This window comes from Camelus dromedarius, chromosome X (assembly GCF_036321535.1).
Source record: "Camelus dromedarius isolate mCamDro1 chromosome X, mCamDro1.pat, whole genome shotgun sequence".
Taxonomy (NCBI): domain Eukaryota; kingdom Metazoa; phylum Chordata; class Mammalia; order Artiodactyla; family Camelidae; genus Camelus; species Camelus dromedarius.
The window spans coordinates 7,410,228-7,433,108 of record NC_087472.1 but is presented as its reverse complement, the minus strand read 5'-3'; the positions used below and the strand labels follow the sequence as shown (position 1 = coordinate 7,433,108).

Here is a 22,881-nt window from a genome sequence, read left to right as displayed (position 1 = left end):
GGTTAGAACGTTGAATTTTAAAATGTAATACAAGATACAGCTATTGATCTGGAAGGGCTTTGATGGCGTATTTTAAGTAAGAACAAATTAGAAACATTAAAGCACATAGCACTATCCCTGATTCTAAATCAAAATAATTCTTTAAGATGACCTGTGCTCTGCTCTAGACAGTCGAGGCCTATAGGCAGGGTCTGAGTGGAAGCGCGGTCAGCGCTCGCTCGGGCGGGCAGATTTGGAGAGGGTGTTAGGGGGGTGGGCGCACCTATGCACGTATGTAAGTGACTCTGTCTGCTTATCTGACCTGCTTTCACAGCCGCTGCCTTCAGCGTGGGCTGAGGGGAGCTGAGGCTCCGGAGATCCTCGACCACTTCTTCCATCTCCGCACTCTTTCTCTAGGTTCTGAACCCACGTAACTCCTCTAAGCAAAACAATTTAATTCTAAAATTGCAGGAAAATGAATGTCTTTTATTTCCTATCCGTAACATCTCCAACTTTAACTTTTCACATATTCAGGGAGAAAATGGTGTCTGCTACAGAGACAGGGACAGGCAGTGCCAGTGAGGGTTTACTGAGTGCTTTCTCCATGTCAAGAACTGGGTCCTGACTTTCTGAGGATTCTGCCCTGGAATGTGCACCACAGCCCAGGCAGCAGATGCCATCGTGACACCCCCTCCCGGGAGGAGCGGTCTCCCAACTCAGAGGTGAACCTACTTGAAACTTGGTTCAACTGAAAATCAACATTACCAAGACAGGATTCCAACCCTACTGCTTTGCTGTGGAAAGTCACTCACTTCTGGCCTGTGAGAGTCTAAAACCTGTGGTCTGAGTCTCTGTAGGTAGAGCTGGTGTTCACTGTGACCAAATGCTTCCCCCGGGGCACTTGGGGTTGCCTTTGGGGAGGGAGCACCCAAATCAGAGATGCTGCCTGACTTCTCCTGGGTGGCCACGTCTCGTACTGACTTGTCCTATGTGGTCATGTATGAGAGGATGCGGTGGCGTTCCTGAAGTCTTTTCTATTATTAAGTGCACAGTATTCACTTGATTGTAATAGTGCCATGCAAACTCCTAAAGGATATTATCTACTTAGAAATCCCAGGATAATAAACTGAAAACTATAAAAACTAAGACAGCAGAATCAAGTAGGTAGAAGCAACTTACATATAATATATATTAGTATGTAATAATATATAATAATACACACAATTTACACATGTGTACATTATATATGTAAATTATATATAGTTACATATATATATGTAAAGTCATCCATGAAAGGAAAAAAGCCAAATTCACAGGAATAATCACATCAAGAATCGTTCTAAACTTGTAAGGAAAAACCACAGACATTTCTAAGTCACAAGAAAGGAGACCTGAACGAACAGATTTCTACTCCTGTTACTGTGGGAGGAGGTCACTGAGAGGATCTGACTGCTGGCTGGAGAGCTGGCCCCGCGCATTCTGAGGCGCCCTGCCCTTCCCCTGCCCTTGGAGTGTACACTCTGCCCACCGTTCCCACAGTGGGAGCTGTTTTCAAGGGAGCAGCTTTGAGAGAGGAAGGTGTTACTGAGACCATCTGGACTGAATACAGGACTGAACCCCATTAAGGCCTCTGTACAAACTTTCAGTGTTCTGCTGGGCAGGGGCAGGCAGGTCTGCCATCTGGCGGCCCCCCAAGACAAGCCTTGTATGTAGTTCCCTGGCTTATTAAACCTGCCACCGACCAGTCTGAAGTGGGCAGCCTCTTTTTGGTACAAACTGGTACAAGGGCCAGTTTCAGATTTCACCCAGAGGATGATCTCCAGAGGTTTGGAACCAACAGTTACTGAAAGGGAACGTCTGATATTTGCAATGAGTTTTTTCCCCCTAAATTCAGTGTACATTTTACAGTAACTGCACTGAAAAAAAAAACCTCATGCACAAATTTCCTCAGATTTGACAAACTTCTGGTGTTCAGTTCATCCAGAAACATACATGGCTACATACATATCCTGATAAAATCTCCAGGGGTGAGACTAATGAAGGCTGTTTCCCACACCAGGCACTCGCGGGCATTTTAAAGTTGGAATAATTGGCCCAGGGTGGGGAGGATGGGTTCAAAGCACTGACAGGTTGGTGGAACCACATTAATGAAAGAAATGCTGGAGAAATAGAAAGACACAGTGATAAAGTGTGCAAAGGGCCACTATATGCCATGCAACTGAACGGGAGCAGAATATGCCACCCCAAAGAATGCCACCTTGGTATACTGATTATTTTGAATTACAGTTACTCCAGAAGCAAGCCAGTGCAAGGACACTCTGACCCTCCTTTGTCTACTTGAAAGCAAGAAATAAACCTCCCGTGTGAAAGGTATCTTCCCTGTATTCAGAGGGTAGAAGGCATCCTTTTGGCCAGAAGTAGGGCATTTCAGGCCAAGAAGGCTGTATCATCGAAACAGAGAATTTAGGACCAAGAAGGCTGTACAAAGCTTGTTACTTCCTCGCTAATTTACTACCCCAAGCCCAAACTTTTGTCTTGTGGATTCCTCACAAATTTATTCTTTCTTTGTCTAAAAGGTATAAAAGCTGCCTACTCTAATTTATTCTTTCTTTGTCTAAAAGGTATAAAAGCTGCCTACTCTGGTCACTGAATCATATTTTATGGGGGTCCCCTATGTTCAAAATTAAATTTGTTTTTCTCCTGTTAATCTATCTTATGTCAACTTAATTATCAGACCAGCCAAAGAGCCTAGAAGGAAGGGAAAAGTTTCCAACCCCATACAACCAAATGATACAATCTGATGATTTTTAAACTTTTAGAACCGCTAAACCATTAAAATTTTGACAGGAGTGTTTTAAGCAAAAGTTGCAACAAACCTCGATGAGGTGGAGGTGAGTGGGTAGAGTGATCCCTGCTTCCTGGAGGATCGCAATATTGTCCAGGAACTTCTGCCTCGTAATCATCAAGGAGTGATGTATCATCCTGGCTCTGTGTCTAGTATGGGATCCCAAATGTATCTGTGATCTTTGGCTTTCTGAATATGACACTTTGGGGAGGAGATGCATGGTTTGCGTACAAGAACCCCAGCTTACATAGTCCATCAAATGATTCTACTCCCTAGAGCCAAGGAGGTATTCCTCTTCCCACTGGAGTATACCTGAAGGGAGAAGTACACTGTATGAAACCGACATCTATACGATGACATGTGGCCACTACCTTGAGAAGCATTTTTTGTTTCTCATAAAAGTAACGACTTTTTCAATTAAAAATATCACTCCAATGCCAGGTGATTGATCATACCTGGACTTCCTCAGTTAATTGTCATGGTGGGGGTCATCCCTTGATGTAGATGCAACGGTTACTTCTAGTCCCGTGAATTATAGCAAGGATCAAGTGAGGAAGCCGCGAGTCAGCACACACAGTTGACAGCGGTTTCCACTTTAATGCCGTGTCTCACAAAACACATTCAATGATGGTATCTAGACTTCCTATTTGGAAACTCCAGAAGTGTCGGGATGAGTGCTATGAATAAACCTGGTAACTAGCTGGTTTAAACCCTGTGGTTACATTGCCAAACCATCTACCATGGTGTTCCTAGGAGTTGGGCTGCCAGACAGCCACCAAGGCAAACCTGGGCCAGATAGCAACTAAATCATATCAAACTGTGTACCTTAAGGTCCAGATGCCACAGCAGAGCTCAATAACCCAGGTCAGTGTTCAAGGAGGAAAGGTCCCCAAAGCAAGGGGCTGCTTGTTCTACCTGACAATGTCTAGTACTAACGATTACAGTGTGTTCTAATGTTGCACTACATCAGAAGTATAGATGGCATTATCCGTCTTAGTCCCTGAAGATACAGCAGTGAACAGAAAAAAGTTTAATATTTACAAAAACCCAGAACATGTCTGGCACAAAGAAAATGTTAAATAAGTATTTGTTAAGTGTAATAAATATAAAATTGATGTAGAAAATCAGTTATTTTATTTATAGACCAGAAAAAATCCTTCAGAAAATATAGTGTGGAAAAAAGATTATTTCTGACAGTAATAAAATATAAAATGCCTAAAATAAGCTCTTCAATGATATTTGTTCAGGAATGGTATTTTAACAATCTAAAATTTACTGTAAAATGTCAGAAAAGACTTAAGTGTATCTTTATTTCAGGAATTTTCTTAAATGGGAAAACAAAAACTGGAAAGATGTTGATTGCTCTTAAATTAATTAGTTTCAAGGTAATGTGTTCAGAAATCACAAAGGTACCTCTCTGAGGAATATGACAAGGAGATGTTAAATCCTTCTGCAAGACAAGTAGCTAAGGTAAAAAAGATGAATAATGAAGGAATACATTTTAAGAGTTCCAAATGGAATTATATTCAATTTTCATTAACTCATTGTGATATTGGCCCAGAGCTTAGGCAATGAAGCAGGAATAATTAAGGTGAGTAATAGAGGTATTTTGGGAACAAGAGCATGCGGGAGCCTCTCTTCACACAGACCCCAAATGCATTCAAAATGAATTAAATAATTACATTTCAAAATATGTAACCACAATCATCTATTGACCTAAAACTTTTTTCATGACCTACTATTAAACTAGACCAGGAAGTTGAAGAGGAATCCACATATAATGGTCTCTTTGCTGTTACAGCCAATGACATCAAACCTCCTTTCAGCCCTGCAGATGTCTGCACATTCACTTATGTGTCAGTATTTTGCTTGAACAAGAAGTGTATGGAAAGATATGTGCCTGGTATTAAAACTGCTCACTTCAGGTGAGTAGGAATGGAAGTAGGGTGGGTTAGGAGATTATTATATTTTCCTTATGCATCTTTGCATGGTTTTTACCATCTGCAGTTAGCATATGCTAAACTCCATAAATATTTTTTTTTAATGATAATGTTGGCCACTCAAACAAGGCATGAACCTCTCCAAGCCTCAATTTCTTGAATCTGCAAAAAGGAGATCCTACCTGCTTTTACAAGTAATGGCACGAAATGCCAAGTGGATGTTCATGAGGCAGACACTGTCCCCAGTGCCATTCTGTCATTCACTCTGACAGCAATCTTATGAAGATATAGTGTCATTACTTCAGGAAGGCCATATAGCACAATGGTGCAGCATAGACTTTAAAGCCAAGTGGCCAGGGCCCAAATTTTCACTCCACCACTCATTAACTGAGTGACATTAAGCAAGATGCCTGAAGTCTCTATGCCTTAGCTTCTTGGTGGTGAAGCAAATACAGTAATAGTACCTACATCTCATAGCACTGTTGTGAGGATTAAGTAGATTGATATATGCAAACCACTGGGAACACTGCAAGGCATGTGATCTGGCTCATGAAAGGCTTATTATGGAACTATCTTAAGGACTTGCTGTGATGAACAAATGAGGCAATGTGTTTAAATTTTTTTTATAAATTGTAAACATATTACTGCTGATATATTTCCTGAGTAAGATACAGCATGTTACCTTGGTTTTAATGGTTTACTGCATCAACAATCAAATACCAAGTCAAAACTTAATAACTTTCTCAAAAGTTACATCTCATTTTCTGAATCTTTTTTTCACTAGTGGAACGTTTATTCTAGAGGGAAGAGTGGAACTGAAATGAATGTGAATTATAAACATTTTATTAAAAATTTGTAATCTCTCTCTGTAATAACCCCAATAGAGAAAATTCACTTGAACAGCCTGAACAAGGAGAATTTATCATTTTGGTCTGATATTTGAAGTTTTTCAGTCACCAAAAGGAGAAGTGACTGGCCTGGGTCAGACAGAATCTTACCCTGCAGGTACGTGTTTCTCAGTGTCCCTTACTTGGATTCTTTCTCACTCTATCACATGCACCTGGTGTAGAAGGGGACGCCCATGCCCCATGCCACAAATGATCTTTTCCTGGATCACCAATGTCTATTTGCAGCATGACATCTGAAAGCCAGCTGAGCCAAATATACACCTCATCTCTTCAAGAAAAATAATGCCAACAATTTACAGAGTCTACAGAAAACCAAGGACCTTTCTACGTGCTTTGTTTGCTATCTCCTTCAGTCTACACCATACTATTTTATCATCCACTTCTCACAGATGTGGCAGTTAAGGCTAAAAAGGTACTGGCACCCTCCTAAGTCGTAGAACCAGATTCTGAGCCCATTTCTCCCTGACTGCAAAATGTGCACACTTAACACTCACTGCACAGTTTTACAACCGCCAGTTTCTCCTCTCCCTGTCCATCACCAATGACGTCAGAGTAACTGAGTCTAACCACCTTTTCCTTTCCTGGTCCACAAATCCCTTGATATCTCCACAATTATCTGACTTCTTCCTTTTGTGTAAGTGTCTCTTAGATACCATTACACAGAATTCACTGAAGTCTCACTTCTTTGGTAAATGTACTATCTCAACCCAGATCTGTGTCCTTAGCTCTAGGTTCTCTGCATTCCTTTCTTCACACTTCTCCTAGACAACATCTTTGCACTCAGCCTCAGCTCAGCCCCAGGCTTTAAGTAGTGTATATGCACTGGTCATCAATGTCAATATATAAAATGCATCAACTGTGAAACTGCTCCTTTTCTAGTGCTTACCATATATCTTAATGGAATGTTCACCTTCCCCATAACTGGAGCTCAAACTTGCATTCATTCTGGATCCTTCCCAGTTTCATCAGTTATCCCAGTCCTACCTGCCCAGCAACTCTTGTATTCATTCTCACCTCTCTTTCCACCCCCACTGCCTCTTTCAACATAAAAACCAGAGTGTCCTAATAGTTCTCCCTGTCTTCACCCTTTCTCCAGTCCTGTCCACACACTGCTGCCAATTTAAGTCTTTCTTAATCAAATACATTCATTAATTTACTTTTGGACCTCATTTTCTCAGAGGGTGAGCAAGAATTAGTAATTTTAAAAAAAGATAACTGAAGAACATACTAACCAATCTCCCAATGTGGCTCATGTATTTTATTTGAGGAGTAAAACTCTAAGGTGCAGAAGACAAGATAATTATGCAAAATAACAACAGTGATAACAGCCAACATTTATAGAGTATGTATTCTGTAACAGATATTGTATTATCACTTTATCACAGTAACCTTTAAAAGTGGGCACAATGATGACCCCCATTTTACAGATGAACAAATGGAGGCTCAGAGGTAAGATAATCCACATTTAAGAAAGGGAGGCTCAGAGGTAAGACAATCTAATTTAAATCTAGATCACTTTGTTTGATCCCAGGGCCTAAGGCTTACCCACATGCTACATTGATTTTCTGTTGAAGTGCTATGGTTAAGAAGTACAGAGGTCACACAGCTTGATGGCTGTACACTCAACTGGGAGGTCAAGACGAGGTCACAATGCTGTGATCTTGATGGGTAATTGCCCAGGTTTACAGCAGCCACTACCAGCTGAAAGCAGATGAACACACAAGTGAGTCACAAGGGATGGAAACAAGACATTTTTCAAATGACATTGACCTGAGCAAACCCTCTGCTCACTTCCTTTCCAAAGGCACCTTTCTAAAGTGTGCTGGTGAGACAGGAAATGGATTAGGAGATTCTCAAGCCAAAGCCCACCAGGATTCTCTGTAACAAACAGCCTTTCCTTCAGATCAGATCAGCCTTCAGTTTCACATAGGCTTTCCATATGCTAGAACTCTGTAGGTTGGAAATGCACTCTACACCAGCATCTGGTCTTGTTGAGTACTGTTCTATTTAATTCAAATGGAACTGAATGTACAGTCCAGGACATTGGGGGTAAATGAGAGAAGCTGTCAGGGAACGTGTTAATCATCATGTTTAAGAAAAAACTGCAATGTGGTTATGGAATTTAAATATCAACAACAGAGAGAAGAATCTCAAGACTTGATGGAAGTGATGAAGAAATCATGAATTTGAAAAGACAGAGTCTGTTCATTTTACTACAGTATACAATGAGTACCAACTATATGCTAGGTATTTTGGAGCCAGACTTTTCCACATATTATCTCACATAATCCCCTCCACAATCCCTGTAAGGCTATATGCTTTAGATGAGGTAACACAGAGAAGATAATCAAAAGGCTCAGTGTGAGCCACCCAAGCGAGGAAGCTGGGATTCAAACTAATCAGGTCTGGCAACCAAATCTGAAATCCTTCCTTTGCACATCAGCTGTTTGGGTGACATGTTTATCTGCTTTGTGAAAAGAAAGTGATTCTGACTTTATGAATATTACCTCCCCCCTCTCCTTTTGTATGTTTTGGCTATAGTGGCATGTTGTTTATAAGTGGAGAACTGACTTTACTTTCAGACACAATCACTGGGCTTTCAAAAGAGAGTCAGATCCCCACTGGACTGTAGGCAGTCTTTAAACAACTTTCTCAAGTTAAATAAAGTATGACAGATGGCAACAAACTGTGAGCAGAATATAGTAATGATGTAAATTTAAAAATTTAAAAATGATGTTTGTTTCACAAAATGAAAACCAGTCTTAAAGGTTACTCTTTTTAAATTCACATAAAAGCAGATGATAGGGACAATATCCAAAATTATCTCAATGGGCTGATGACAGAAGAGTAAATTTAGCAAGGTGGAAGCTAATGTAGGTAAATGTGAACCCAGGATCTGAACCAAAATGAAATAAAACAAGCAAAAACACTGCCTAAGTACTGGATCAAAGAGCTCTGACTAACCAATAACTTTTAAAAATGGGTTTATGATTCTCTGCAAGCTCAGCATGAATCCACAGTGTGACGAAGTTGCTGAGTAGTGATTATGATTTCCCATTACATCAGAAGAAACACACTATAACAGAACGTAGTCCCTATTCTGAGGACCAGGCTTTACCCTAATGTTCTGATTTAGTGTTAATTCCACATTTTGAGATAATGTTCACTTGCTAGATTACATCCAGAGGTGAATGGTCAAGATAGTAAAGAGTCTGGAAGCTTTGGCAATGGAAGAACTGAGGTTGTTCGGAAAAAATTAACTAGCAGGGATGATATTAATGTTTTTAATTATTTGAAGGACTACCACGCAGAAGAGAACTGTGTGGTTCAAGAGAGGCAAACAAGAACCCTAGGTCACTTGAAAATGATAATAAAGTCAATTTTCCCTCAATAGCCAAATAAGCTCTACACCAGTTAGAATAGGCTGAAAGTATCCTCAGAAGATAATGACTTCAAAATCTCTAGAGGTCAAACAGCTACTTATCAAAAATGAAATTGTTCTTTAGAGAGAGGATCAAGCTTGGAAAATTTCAAAGGGAATTTCTGGCTCTGAGTGTCAGCGTTCCTATCAGACCTGCCCAGTAGGTGCCTGGGTATGTTATCTTCTATGTATGGGGTAACTTTCTCTCATAAGGTAAAATTTTCCATAACTGCATGGAAAACAAAACACCAAAAAAGAGCAGGTGACATAGACATAGGGCTGGAATCATTTTCGCAGCGTGTCTTTAGAAGCACACAGCCTCTTGAACTAGCAATGGGTGAGATAACTAGAAAATAACAGCGTTGCACTTCTCATATTAGAGCACAGAGCAGTGCATAAGGTTTGGCTTTTCCTAGGTAGAAAGAGACACCATGAATGCACAAGGATAGCAAGACATGTAGACAATTCTACATGCCTGGCAGAAGTGGTTATGGCTGCAAAGTTTAGCCAGTGAGTGAAGACTGGAGCCAAGAATTTGGAAGGCTAGCTGATGAAGGCAAAGGGGATTCCTCAGAAGCCAAAGCTGACTCTGGAAGAAATGGGACTAGAGAAATGAATAAACGAGTCTGCAACATCTTTGCAACACTGTGAACCAAAGTTGATGAATGGCCCAGGTGCTGAAGTCCAAATTTGGAGTGGTAGGGTAAGCACTGAAACAGATGGTGTTTGCTTGAGGAAGCGTGAGAGGAAGGAGAAACAATGACTGTTTACTTCAGGATACAAGGGGTAGAGAAAAGGACTTAAAAGTATCTGAGAAGAATTGGAGGTAAATATTTCATGGAAATTTATCATGTTTAGGGAAGCCACTGAGAACCAAGTAATACAGTACGACCCATGGGTATCCAGAGCGAGCAGCAACACAAAGTGAATTCTGGGAATGGAATCTAGTTTTACTTGGGTGACTTTAGAAACCTTTCTAAATATGCTGGAAAAACCTGTGGAAGCAAAGTTTCCTAACCCAACAGAGAGACATGTTTCGTGGAACTGTGAAAATAGCCCACTGTGCTTATTTATGTAGCACAAAAGAAGGAAGGGAAAAAGGGGGAGAAGGGAAGGGGAGAGAAGAAATGTACATGTACTGAGCCCACCGTCAGGCGCAGTGCTAGGCATTTTCACAGGTATCATCTCATTGAGTCCTCACATTAGCAATGCAACAAAGGCATCATCTACATTTTACACGGAGAGAAACAGGCTCACAGAGGTAAAAAAACTTGCCTAATACCAAGAGAAAGAAAGTCAGGTCTCGAATCCAGGGCTCTAGGAGAAGCTCACAGAATGGTTGAAAGTGGAAACAAAATGTAAATGGAAAATATTTCTTGGTGGAACATGCAGTACAGTAGAGTACTGGACATAGAAATCCATGGTCGTATAAACAGAAAGCAAGAAAATGACTTAAAAACCACATAAAAGAGATAAAGAGAAACTGGTAGTGCCTCCCAGGCCACTTCCCAGTACCTGAGCCAACCTCACGAACTGGTCATAAATGGAGAATATTAAAGACAAACTGTCCTGGGAGTAACAACAGTCAGCAGCTGTTATCACTCAGCAACTCGCCTACTTTTCCCTCCCAGCTCTTAATAGCAACAAAGCCCCTCCCCCTCCAAGGCACTGGCCATCAAAGGGGAAAACAACCCAAAGCGGAAGCCAGGCAAATCCCCACGGAAGAAAACATAGACACAGCGATAGATGCAAGGAGTCAGCTCAGTAAAAGCCAAAGTAAGAAGCAAAATGCAGCTTGTGAAAACACGAAGGGACAGAGAACAATCACCGAGGAGAAAACGTGTTTCCCTGGAGTGGCTACAGAGGGCAGCTGTGCCAGTTGGTGCACACATATCCAAGTCTAGAGCCAGAACTTTTCAAAGGGGTCCAGGTGTTTTCGGAAGAAACCTGCCATAACACTCTGACAAATACAGTGAGTAAGTAATACAGATCCATTACTTCTTCAAGTAAATAGCAGTTATGCATAAAGGGAGTGCAAGCTGCTATCTGGCTAAAAGAGATCAGAACTGGTATCTCTGACCCAGGAACTTGGAGATTTTCCAACTAAACTTCTTATTTTCAGGTAAAAAAACTAAGATTCAGAAAGGTTCAATTATGCCATGCCCCCTTTAAAGGATTGTTCTGGATGGCAGAAATCTGTGAGTAATAGGAAGAGGGAGAGCTTCCGCTGTCAAGACCATGGGTAAACACTGAAATGTAAAATCTCCCAATGCAAAGACTCCCAGAGCAAGCCCCTCAGACCATCAGGCTGTAGAGAGAAGCATTCTTTCTGAAGATGACACAAAAATGACAGAAAATAAGATTGATGCTTCAACTCTTGTGAATTTCTCTAAGTGGAAAAAGAATAAGAAAATTCAAAAATAGCACAAAAAAGAAACAAAAAAGTTTTAAATGCAGCTGATCTAGTCCTCAATGTAAAAGCAGAGATAAACAAGTCATTTTAAATGTGTTAATATCATCCTGACGGTACTGCAGATCCTTATATTTTATGATGTATTTGAAGGCTTCTTATTTTTCTTAACTTGCTACATTGTGATTTTCTGAGACCTGAACAAAGCAGTGGGAACACTGGTAAAAAAAAAAAAAAAGGCAGAGAAAGATAACTTAAGACTGCAGAGTAAAATGCATGTAACTCCTATTTCTCATGTGCTGGGGGCAGAAAAAAATGTTCTGATCAAAAACCATCTTGCCAGCTTGGGTCAGGTATGGTCAGGCTAAATTGAACTCTGAATTACTCCCAGCAGAGGGGAAAGTGTTTGCTAAGAAGGAACGTGCTTGTATTAAACTGCATGCCACCTGCTTCTTCTGACAAAGTCTGCATGTTATGAAACAAGTGTAAAGCTCCTGTGGATTGTCAGTTATTCTGAAAAACATTGTAATGAAACTCTAATCTCCTGTTATCAGTTTCACTGATTACATTAAAGTGAACATTGCTATGTGGCCTAGCATTGTAGATGCTTCTGCCTTCTGACTGACCAACCACAAAGACTAGTGCAGCCCACCAGATAGGATCCTCTGAGTTCAAAGTAACTACCAGTGATCTCTGAATTAAACTACAAATTGGTCAAAATCATGTTCAGTTTGACCCAACAGTAACTGGAAGACTGACATCCTTCAAATGGAAGAACTGTCAAAGCAATGAAATTTCAGACCCTTTGTCTTGGGGCCAAGGGTCATTTCCTGACAAAAAGCCGCATAATCCAAACTGGTAAATGACACACGGGGATGTTTGGTCACGGTCTTCATAACTACGCTAGGCAATATAAAAAACGGAACGCAGCACTCCCTCGCTGTCCACAGCCTTGGTTCTGAACTACTCTGCTCTCCTTTAATCCACAGGATTTCCAAACTTCTTTTGCTGTCACTCTCTCTTTTGACTATACTTCAGACTTGATGTCTGGCATGGTCTCCCTGGCGCCCCTTCACCTGGGATTCGGGTCCTGCTTAGAGCTAGACTAGTTTAGGTACAAATCTTCTCCCAGTTGGACCAGGTCCTGTGACTGCCATTCTTAGTGAGATGGCCTGACTGCTTTCCTCCTTCTGCCATCTTGGGTAGCAGCTCACCTAAGTCGTCAACTCTCTTGGCAGGGCAAATAAGGCAGGGAGGAGCTGGCTTTCTGCCTAGCATGCCAGTCTTCATATTAAAGCTCCTAGTGCATTGCATTTATTGCTGCCAAAGTTACTAGGTAAAATTATATTACTGGCTATCAGATTGCAATGCCATTCTTCTCCTTCTTGTTTTCCTAGACCTATTTTTTTGGTCTCTTAGATCATATCAACCTTCCACTTCACAGCCTTGAAGGAAACACCAAACTTCTGTCCTTCTGGGTTCTTTCCTCTTTCAGTAATTCCTGAGAAAAGGACTCTTAAGGTGTATTGGGGACCTGGTCCGCAATACATGTCCTCTATCCAGACACACCACTTTTGCAGATTTCCCCCCAGATAATTTGTCTGGTGGTATAGGTGTGTGTGGGGGGAGTCATATTTCTTCATTGCTTTCAATGGAGAAGCTGCTTGGTTTTACAAACCTTAGGTACTGGAGTCTCTTTGACATGGGCTTCTTCAAGACGACCCTGTGTGACCAGCCTGTGACATTTTGGAAGTTTCCAATTGAGGCAAACTTTGAAGACGCTCCTGGGTAAGTAGGATTTTTTTTTTTTTTGCCAGGCAAGGAGGATGAGTAACGCTTCTGACAATAAGAAAAGTATATCCAAGGTACAGACTTTCCAAAGGGCATGGTGTATTCGAGAACTGGCTAATACTCCTTCATGGCTGGAGCACAAGAGTGGTGGCGAGTTGGGGCAACCCAGCTTTCAAGGTCTGTGAGAAATAACTTGGAAAGGTCGATAGGCTGCGAAAGGCAAACACCTTGAGAGCTGTGTTGCAGCTTAAACTTTACTCTGTAAACAGTGGGAAACCCACTGATGTTTCTGAGTAGAGGAATGGCATGATTAGAAAGACAGCTTGGGCCACAGGAAAGAGGATGCACCGCAGAGAGAGTGACACTGATGTACACCATTTATGAAATAGCAGAAACTAAGGCAATGTTTATGTAGGGCAGTGCCACAAACCTGAAGGGTTGATGAACTACAACTGAAAGCACTGCATACCTAGGTGACCCTGGGAAAGGTGCTTAACCTCTATTCCCTTACTTACAAAATGGAGATCTTAATCCCTGCCCTGCATCCTTCACAGGGATGTGGTAAGGATTCAGTGATCCAATGGAGGTAAAAGTGTGTAATCAACAGAAAAATGTTACAGAAATGAACTAGTACCAGATCATGATATTAAAAGAGCTTATATGAACTGCTTGTCAGGCCCAGTTCTGTACCCTCTGGCAGTCAGTCCCTTCTCTCTTCTGCCAGCCTCAAGTCAAGTCAGTGGTGATCGCATGGAATCACTGCATTGCTATAATGGGCTGAGGGAGTGGGTACCCTCCACTCCGTGCTCCCTCTCTCCTTCAGACACTTTATATTCCTCCTTCCTTTCACATTCCAGTCCTCCTGACCTTCTGCCTCTTAGGCTGGATGCCTTGCTTACTTCCCTCTGCCATTCCACACACTCTCAATTTCCCCTGACAACCCACTGCCTCCTCTCCCTATGTCTCCACCAGACCTTCTCCCTACTTTCCCACGTTAAAACCAGGCTCCTCTTTATTTACCCATGCTGGTGCCCCTGCTCCTTGGCTCTTTATGCTCTGGAAGAGCTGCCTGGAAGAGACACTATGTTCCCACTCCTGCCAGGTGTGCTCAACAGCAAGAGCCTCAAATAAATGAGGACCTGGTCCCTTGAAATGGGGTTGTTCCAAGGGAGAAAATCTGTGCTGCTTGGCCTGGAAAGTCTTTGAGCATCCTGAGATACAGTAGTAAAGATAACAAGAGTATAAGAAGTACTTGACATATCTGAGCTCATTTAATCCAGGTAACATCTCTATGAAGCTGGTTATACACATGCTACAAACGAAGCCAAGGAAGTCACAGGTGCAGAAACTTGATGAAGTTCCTCAAGGAAGACTGATTAGTCCTTACAATTTCTACAGTGCTTCTTAGTACAAGTGTGTACTGGCCACTGCAGGGAGGAGGGAACAGAAAGTAGAGGGTAGGATACCTATTACACATATGCAAGATGGTCTTTCTAACACAATCCTCTCAGAAGTTACAAGATACATCGTGTTACAAAGCTTTTTTTTGGTATGAGTTTGGATACCTTTTGTCATAGATGAAATAAAACTAACCCAAACTGGGTTAAATAAAAGCAGAATTCATTGGTTCACATACCTGCAGAGTCCAGAGGTAGGAAAGGCTCAGAGTATGGCTAGATTCAAGGTTAAAATGATATCATCAGGAACAGGTATTTTGGTTCTGCCTTCTGCTTTATTAGTTTCAGTCTCTGGAGCAACATGTTAGCAAGATGGTGGCAACAGCTCCTAATTCTTCATCTTCTTAGGTTCAAGACCAACTAGAAAGAGTATATTTCTAAAATGTCCCAGACATTATATCTCACTGGTTTTTATTTCACTATGGGCCCAAATCTGAATAATCACCATGGCCATGGTCATATGGATCAAATGGAATATGGTTGATGGTTTAGTCCTGGGTCACATGCTCTGCCAACTGAATTGTGGGGTGGGGTGTCACCTGAACCAAATAGCCAAATAAATGGGGGAAGGGTAGAGTCTCAAAAGACTATTTCCTGATAAAATAAATGAACGCCTGTGGCCAAAAGATAACAAAGGTCCTCTGTATATCTCTAATAAGTAAATGTCCCAGAGAGGGGATTAATAGCTATTAAAGGCTAATAATCCATACCATCTATGAATTCTTACTATTTACTAGGCACTGTGTTAATTAAGCACTTACATATATTCTCATATGCCTCACAACCACCCTCTGAGGTTAAGTCCTAGTATAATCCAAATATTACAAATGAGAAAACTGAGGGCCCAGAGCAGTGAAGTCACTAACCCAAGGTCTCATAGCTAGTAAGTAGGGGAACAGGGATATCAACTTAGGATACTGCTAAACTGTAACACCTTCCAGGTAAATGTATTTGTTAATATTAGGGAGACGTTCTGAGAAAGAGAATCATGCTCAAGGGGATCAAAGTCCTTACGAGGAGGTGGGACAAAGCTCCATGTTTAAGGGCTAGCAGAAGACCTATAGAAGTTGGATTAACTTGGCCAGTAAGTGACAGAATACTCAATTGCAAATGACTGAAACAGTGGAAATTTATCATCTCACCTCTCCAGAAGTCCTGAGGCAGGCATTTCCAGGGCTGGTTCACTCAGCAGCACTCCCTCAAGGAACGAAGCTCTCCCCTGCACCGTCTGGTATTCACAGTTGGTTTATCCCCCCAATGGCTGCAAGATGACTGCAACAGGTCAAGGCATCACGTCTTCTTATGCCTCTGTCCATAGACAAAAAGTGAAATCTCTCCTTCAGGATCTCCTTTTTATCAGGAAGGAAAACCTTTCTTGGGAGTCCCCCAACTGATGTCCTCTTACATCTCACTGACCAGTACTGGGCTACATGCTTTGTCCTAAAGCAATTTCTGTGGAAGGAGAATAGGATTCCTTCCTTCAGAAGGAGGAAGGCCCATCCTCTAATCCCAGAGCCAGAAATAGAGTGAAGCATGTGAGGTGTCTAGGGTACAAAATTTAAGGAGGCATTCACTCTCAGGGCCATGCACTTGCAACAACCCTTTGAGTTCCTTCTTACATTGTGTGCACCTTTTATGATCTTGAAAATGAGGGTCTCCTTAGGTTTTGTGCCTTAGGTGCATAAACTGCTTTACCTAGCGCCAGCCCTCCTCACCATACTGCCTCCTTCCAATACTTGAACAAAGTCAGGAGTCATTTTAGAGTAAAAAAGGGGAAAACCGCTATTGGGATGACAATCGATGTTTCAGTATCAGCCACTTGACTTCCATCATGTATTAGCCCTCAAGCATGAATACAAAGCTCTAGTCTAGCTTCTGCCTTTGGGCATTTAACATCTCTGGAGCTTTTAACTGGAAGATCTTCAAGGGTTCTCCTAGCTTTGAAGTTCAGAGAATCTTGTTAGATACTTTTAAATCAAATAACTTTTATGGATTCATCTGCTGTTAAAGAAGCTGAACTATAAGGAGACTGACATTATTTGATTTCACAGGAGGAAAAAGTCATGTATCTGGCTCTGATCCTTCTCAATCAACCTCCCTCTCCATTACCACCCCTTTCTACTCCTCCACCACCAACACATACATTCACAATAAATCATATAGCTATTAGTAGTATATTTGCCTGACAGAAAACGAGTGGACACTGTGATGTGCCTTCTAGTTTACCCACTGCCAGGACTGAAGCACTCATTTCCTCAGCTGTTGGGAATGTTAGTGACTGGTTTTTCTCAGCTGAGTCAGCTCCCCCAAAATCACATCTCCTTCTTTTGGACAGCCTGTGTCCAATGACTGACTGGAGGTGGGGTGCATTGGAGGTAGGGTGTGGAAGGTGGCAGGACGGGAGTTATGGGAGGAGTAATAATGGTCCAGGCCCTTACCCCAATTTGAGACAAACTTACAGGGATATTTCAGCTCCAGAATTATCTGAGGTGCTGGGTTGAGGCCTTTGTTTCGATTATACCAAGTATAATTTCTTCTGCTTAATCTTCCTTCCTTCACATCCCCAGAGGTGTTAATCCTGAGAACACTCACCAATAAACTTCTTGCATACAATTCCCCACCTCAGAGTTTGCTTTCCAGGGAACCTAAATTGAGTCAATAACTAGAGACCTTTTTGTGGAAGCTGAGGGCATTTCTTTTTTTTTTTCTCTTCTGCTTCCTTTATTTTATTTTTGGTCACACATACTTATATAGATAACATTTTAAAGTAAATTAGCACGTAGTAAACACACACAGTTGAACATATTTCTTTGTGCTAAAGAAATAATGATGTTCCCTAAATTATTTTAGTAGGATTAACTTGTTCTAAATAGCACCGCCTGGAATTAAAGCCATGTGACACAAATCTGGAGTGATTTTTCTCTTTGGCTATATGAATCCCTCATTTGCAACTGAATGCCCTAAATTGGAGTCCCAGTCCCCGAGAGCCTATATTTTACCATATGGAAGAGTGGTTCCCTTCTTAAGCTCTTTATGGATCCTGGAAAAAAGTCCTTGTCATTGAAAACATTCATTTTTCATAATGCATTTATCCTGTAACTTTCTGTTCTCAAAATTAAGTAGCATTTCATTGGTCTCCTTGACCTGAGTGTTTGGTAATACATATTTTCTATTAATTTCAAAATCATATATTTCACTGGGCTTGAAATTGGCCCTGAGGGGGGATTCTAACAGCAAGTGAGCAAGCCTTTGCCCCCCAGGGTCTTATGTCTACATTTCTAACCAGAGGAGCTCATGCTAACTGCTGAATTCCTTATATCAGGGTAAATAAAGCAAGGAAGATACTTCCACTGACTGTCTTTATACTGTTTGACTGAAGTGACAAGACTGCAGCAGATTCATGAAATTTTCAGTTGTTATTCGAGTCAATCATAAACAACCTATTTAGTTTGTTATGATGACAGAAATAATAGGCTGTCTAAACAGTGTGATTCATCATCCAGTTTTTTGTTTATCTTAGTTATCAGATGAGATCAAGACCTCACTATTTTACTGATAGCAATAACTGAAAACAATTGATTAAGAAATCTGTTTTGTTTATTTTTTTTTACCATACTATCCATAGGTAGGGGTCTAGGTAACTTTCAGCTACATAAGAGCGGTATCCTCCTAAATGATTCTTCTCACTCTGGACACTCCAGACACTTTTCTACTCATAGCTACCAAGGTGTTCTTTTTAAACCGAACTTCACCTATTACAAAAACTGGTACCAGAAGTGGCATGAAACTTTAAAAATAACAAAAGTATGTATCATTGCCTTAGTGGTCAGGCAGCTTGGTGGCAAGGAGACACAAACAACCTGGATGACTAGAGATCTATTTAACTTAACAGCAAAACATTTGGTACTATCAGTACATTAACTTAATTACAGATGGTGAGGTTACATAGTTGGTGTTTATAATGGAAGAGGATTAAAAACAAAATGTTAGCAGCATGTGTTAGGTTCTATTGACTCTGTTCTGGCAAGATATTACATAAGATGACCTAAAAGAGAAGTGGTTGGTTTCTGAAAAGAAATCAAAGGATAAAGGAAGGTCCAGAAAACTGGAGCCTTGTTGAATTGGAAAAGCCATTTGCTTGCATAATGCAAATGATAGCAGACAGTATAATGCAGACTTAAAGACTCAAATGCCCAGTAAAACCTCTCAAAGTAACTCTAGATAGAGACCAAATTAAGGAGGTAGCCTTTCTATATGCTGTTCTAAATATTTTTAACCATAGTCGAGAGAGGTCTGAGGGTAAAGAAGCAAAGAAATAAAGGATATTTGAGAATTATGTCCAGAAAAAAACTTTGAATGTAGTTACTGACACATAGAACTAAATACAAATAGATTACTAAATTCAGAGGTAACTGTGTACTGTTAAAGAAACCATAAGCCTAGACTGAAGTTCCTTGGATTACTCTATACAAAAACAACAAACCTGGGTCCTTTAATCTTCCATGATTAGGAGCTGACTTCAAAGGCTCTGCAGCCCTTAAAGAGAGCTTTCTTCCCAAAACACATTTCAGATGTGGCCAAGGAGAATAAACAAGGAACGGCCTCCCAGAAGGTAGACCCATGAACCATGGAGACCAATGAACAACGGAGTTCTCTCAGAGTGCAGAATCAGAGTCCAATCAAGGAACGTTCCCAGCCCAAGAGGAAGGATGGCTTCACAGCATCTTCCCAGGGGAATCTGAAAACTATCACAGCCTATTGACTGTTCTGTGTCTCCTATTCTCCTCCTTTCTAAATAGGAATTGTGTTAACTTTTGCTATGGTTAAAAAAGCCTGCATATATTATATATTTATAACAACAAGCATTCATATCTCATTCACAATCAGACTAGGCATTGTACCTGGAGTCTGAGTATAATAATGGAAAAGAAAGTGCTTTGCTTGGATTTCCTCCAAAAGAAGAGGTAGAGGGAAGAATTGGCATGCAACTAGTGACCCCAAAGAATTGGAGAAGGGGCCTGGAAAGAGTGAACCAGGGTAATGTGAAGGAAACAAACCAAAGCTTTGTTAATCAGCTATTCATAGCTGTGGTCAACCATGGCTCAGTCCTGTGGAGGATCCTCTGAGAAGTCACTTAGAATGTTTCTCAGAATTGTCCACCTGAGCGACAAGAGAGGGGAGTGTATCTACTGTAGCCCTTCCTCCACTGGTCAAAGGTTGTGCCTAGCAGGTATTAACTCATTCACAACTACAACTTTACAATTAAGGTTGCCAGATTTAGAAAATAAAAATTTGAAATGCCAGTTAAATTTGTATTTCAGATAAACTATAAATTTCTTTTAGTATAAGTTTGTTCCATACAATATGTGAGGCACACTTATACTAAAAACAAAGAAAAAGTTTCTCATCAGAAATACGTATTTAATTGTGTGTCCTGTTTTTTAGCTGGTAAGCCTATTTATGATAAAATCAAACAAACGAGTAAGCAAGTTTCTGAAGGTTTACTACTCAGCAGCAACAGCAAAAGGCAGAGGTATGTGGTGCAGCTGAGGTGAGCTGCTCTGAGGCCTGCAGCTGGTTGCCACAGCAACAACCAGAGTTGAAAAGGTGGACCAAGAGAAAGTGAGGAAGGACACAATGGTATCTGTGCCATTTGTAGGTGAAAATCCTAAAGATTAAGCAACCGAAAAGATTAAATTTAATAAAATGGAAAAATCCAAAGTCACACTAAGTGAAGCACTATGCTGAGGGTTGTAAAAGGTAAAAGATGGAGACAAGGGGTTTCAGTGATGATGGTCTAGCTGGGGAGACAGTCTTGAGAATGGACTATAAGAGAATAACTCTTCCAATCACTATACTGTGAGCACCTGAGGCCAGGGACTAGGCTGGATTCATCTCTATATTCCATAGTATCTAGAATATACCTGGCACCGAGAAGGCCAGTACATGTTTGTTGAATGAGTATATATGTGAAATGAATACATGAAAAGATAAGGGAAAGAGAAATACTTCAAAAGAAAGAAAGGAAAAGAAACAGGAATAAATGAATACTGGAAGCCTTCCAGAAAGACTGATTCTTAATTCAAAGAGATCTTTATGAGAAAAGAAAAGAATTTGAAAGTGAGGAAATAAGTTACCATTTATTCCTCTATGTCTTTAAAATATAGCATTATATAAGGCCATTTAAGTGGAGTCTTTACAATACGTGTGTATGTGTGTGTGTGTGTGTGTGTGTGTGTATCTGTAATATAGCCCACACCAAGGGGTCCTGCAGGATAATCACTGATAACCATAATCAGAAAATGTAAACTCTCATCTCCAGAAATTTTCCTGGATAATTGTATGCAATTGTGAACATCTATTTTCAGATAAAGTTAATTTCTTTCACAAGGCACTAACAAAACAAGAAGTGTGTGACCACTCTGAGGATTATTCTAACAGACAGTCATAAAGGAAAGTTTGAAGGTGTGAATGGGCAAAATGTGCCCCTCCCCCAAAAAGATGCCCACATCCTAATCCCTAAATCTTGGAAATATGTTACTTCAACCTGGTAACACAACCTGGTGTTACAAGCTGAATTGTGTACTTCCAAAAGGTATGTTGAGGTCCTAATCCCAGTATCTCGGATTGTGACCTTATTTGGAAATAGGGTCTTTTTGAGATAATGAAGTTAAATGAGGTGGGCCCTAGTCTAAGATGACCAGTATCCTAATAAAAAAGGGAAATTTGTACACAGACACAGAGAAAAGATTGTGTGAAGACACACAGAGAGAAGACGCTCATGTGATTGGAGTAATGCAACCTCTACAAGCACAGACCAGCACCTGGCTGACAGTCACGTAGGAAATGGAGCTACAGTCCTACAAACACAAGGAACTGATTCTGGCCAACAAATTAAATGACCTTGGAAGGAGATTCATCCCTGGAGTTCCCTGAAAGGAACACAACCCTGCTGACGCCTTGATTTTGACCTTAATGAGATCCTAATCAGAGGACCTAGCTGAGCCATGCTGTACTCTAACTTCTGACGGACAGAACTGTGAGATCATAAATATGTTGGGGCTTTGTGTGTGGTACAATATACATAACATTTAGCATTTTAAGCATTTTAAGTGTACAGTTCAGTGGCAGTAAGTACATTCACATTGCTGTTCAACTGTAACCACTATCCATCTCCAGAACATTTTATTAAACAACTCCTCCTCATTTCTCTGCACCCCCAGCCCCTAGCAACCTCTGTTCTACTTTCTGTCTGTGTATTTGACAACTCTAGATCCCTCATATCAGTATAACCAAATGGTATTTGTCCTCTTGCACCTGGCATATTTCAAACTTAGCATAATGTCTTCAAGGTTAAATGGGTGTTCTTTTAAGCCACTCAAACAATCCAAAATATTACTGGTTACTTTCTACAGCAATAATAGAAAAGTAATGCAAATACCTATTTCTTAGACAAAAATTTTATTTTCCCTTGAAGCAGCAAGCAAAGCTCCAAGAGTTTTATTATTTTTATTTTTTGCAAAATGAAAATGTCTATTATCTTTGCATCATTATATTGGAACTTCATGTGCCTCACATCCTGTAGGCCTACATTTTACTCTAGTCCTTGCTGTGGGCAAGCAGTCTTTTAGGCCACCTTTTTCTATCCCTGGCTCTCTGCCCCAGGGCTTTTAGACTGTCACAGTAGGGGCATCTTTGGAAACCTGCCTGGCACTTGCACATGCTCCAACAGAATTTCTATGAAGTTAGCACCATGTAAGGCAACCAATGACCAATGAAGCCATGGGAACTGGTGGATAAATGCTCCCTTCATCCATGCTTATCTAGAAAATCACTGTGCAATGCATTCTTCACATCTCCTCAGGAGGTCCACAGGCACAGAGTCTCTGTCGACCACAACGGTAATTCCTTCCTTGTTATACTCCTCCCCAGTCTTCTACTCCTTCTCTTCCTTCTATTTCCTCCACTTCCTTCTCAGAGACCACCCCCCCAAAAAAAAAAAACACTTCATGTGAGCTCTCATTTCAGGCTCTGGATTCTGGGGGTACCCAGATTACAAGAACTATGAAAATAACACTATACCTCAGTGTGAACAATTCAGGAAACATGGAAAAGTGAAAGGCAAAAAAT

At 40.9% G+C, this 22,881-nt stretch overlaps 1 long non-coding RNA gene across 1 annotated transcript in view; it reads right to left on the bottom strand.

Annotated features, from left to right (window-relative positions):
• Positions 1 to 7,290: 7,290 nt before the first annotated feature.
• Positions 7,291 to 22,881, bottom strand: part of LOC105088022 (uncharacterized) — a 33,716-nt gene continuing 18,125 nt past the window's right edge. Inside the window, exons 2-3 of the long non-coding RNA XR_837060.3 lie at positions 15,894 to 16,059; positions 7,291 to 7,373 (exon numbers count right to left, since the gene is read on the bottom strand). This is a non-coding gene — a long non-coding RNA (uncharacterized LOC105088022). The remainder of the gene's footprint in view (positions 7,374 to 15,893; positions 16,060 to 22,881) is intronic.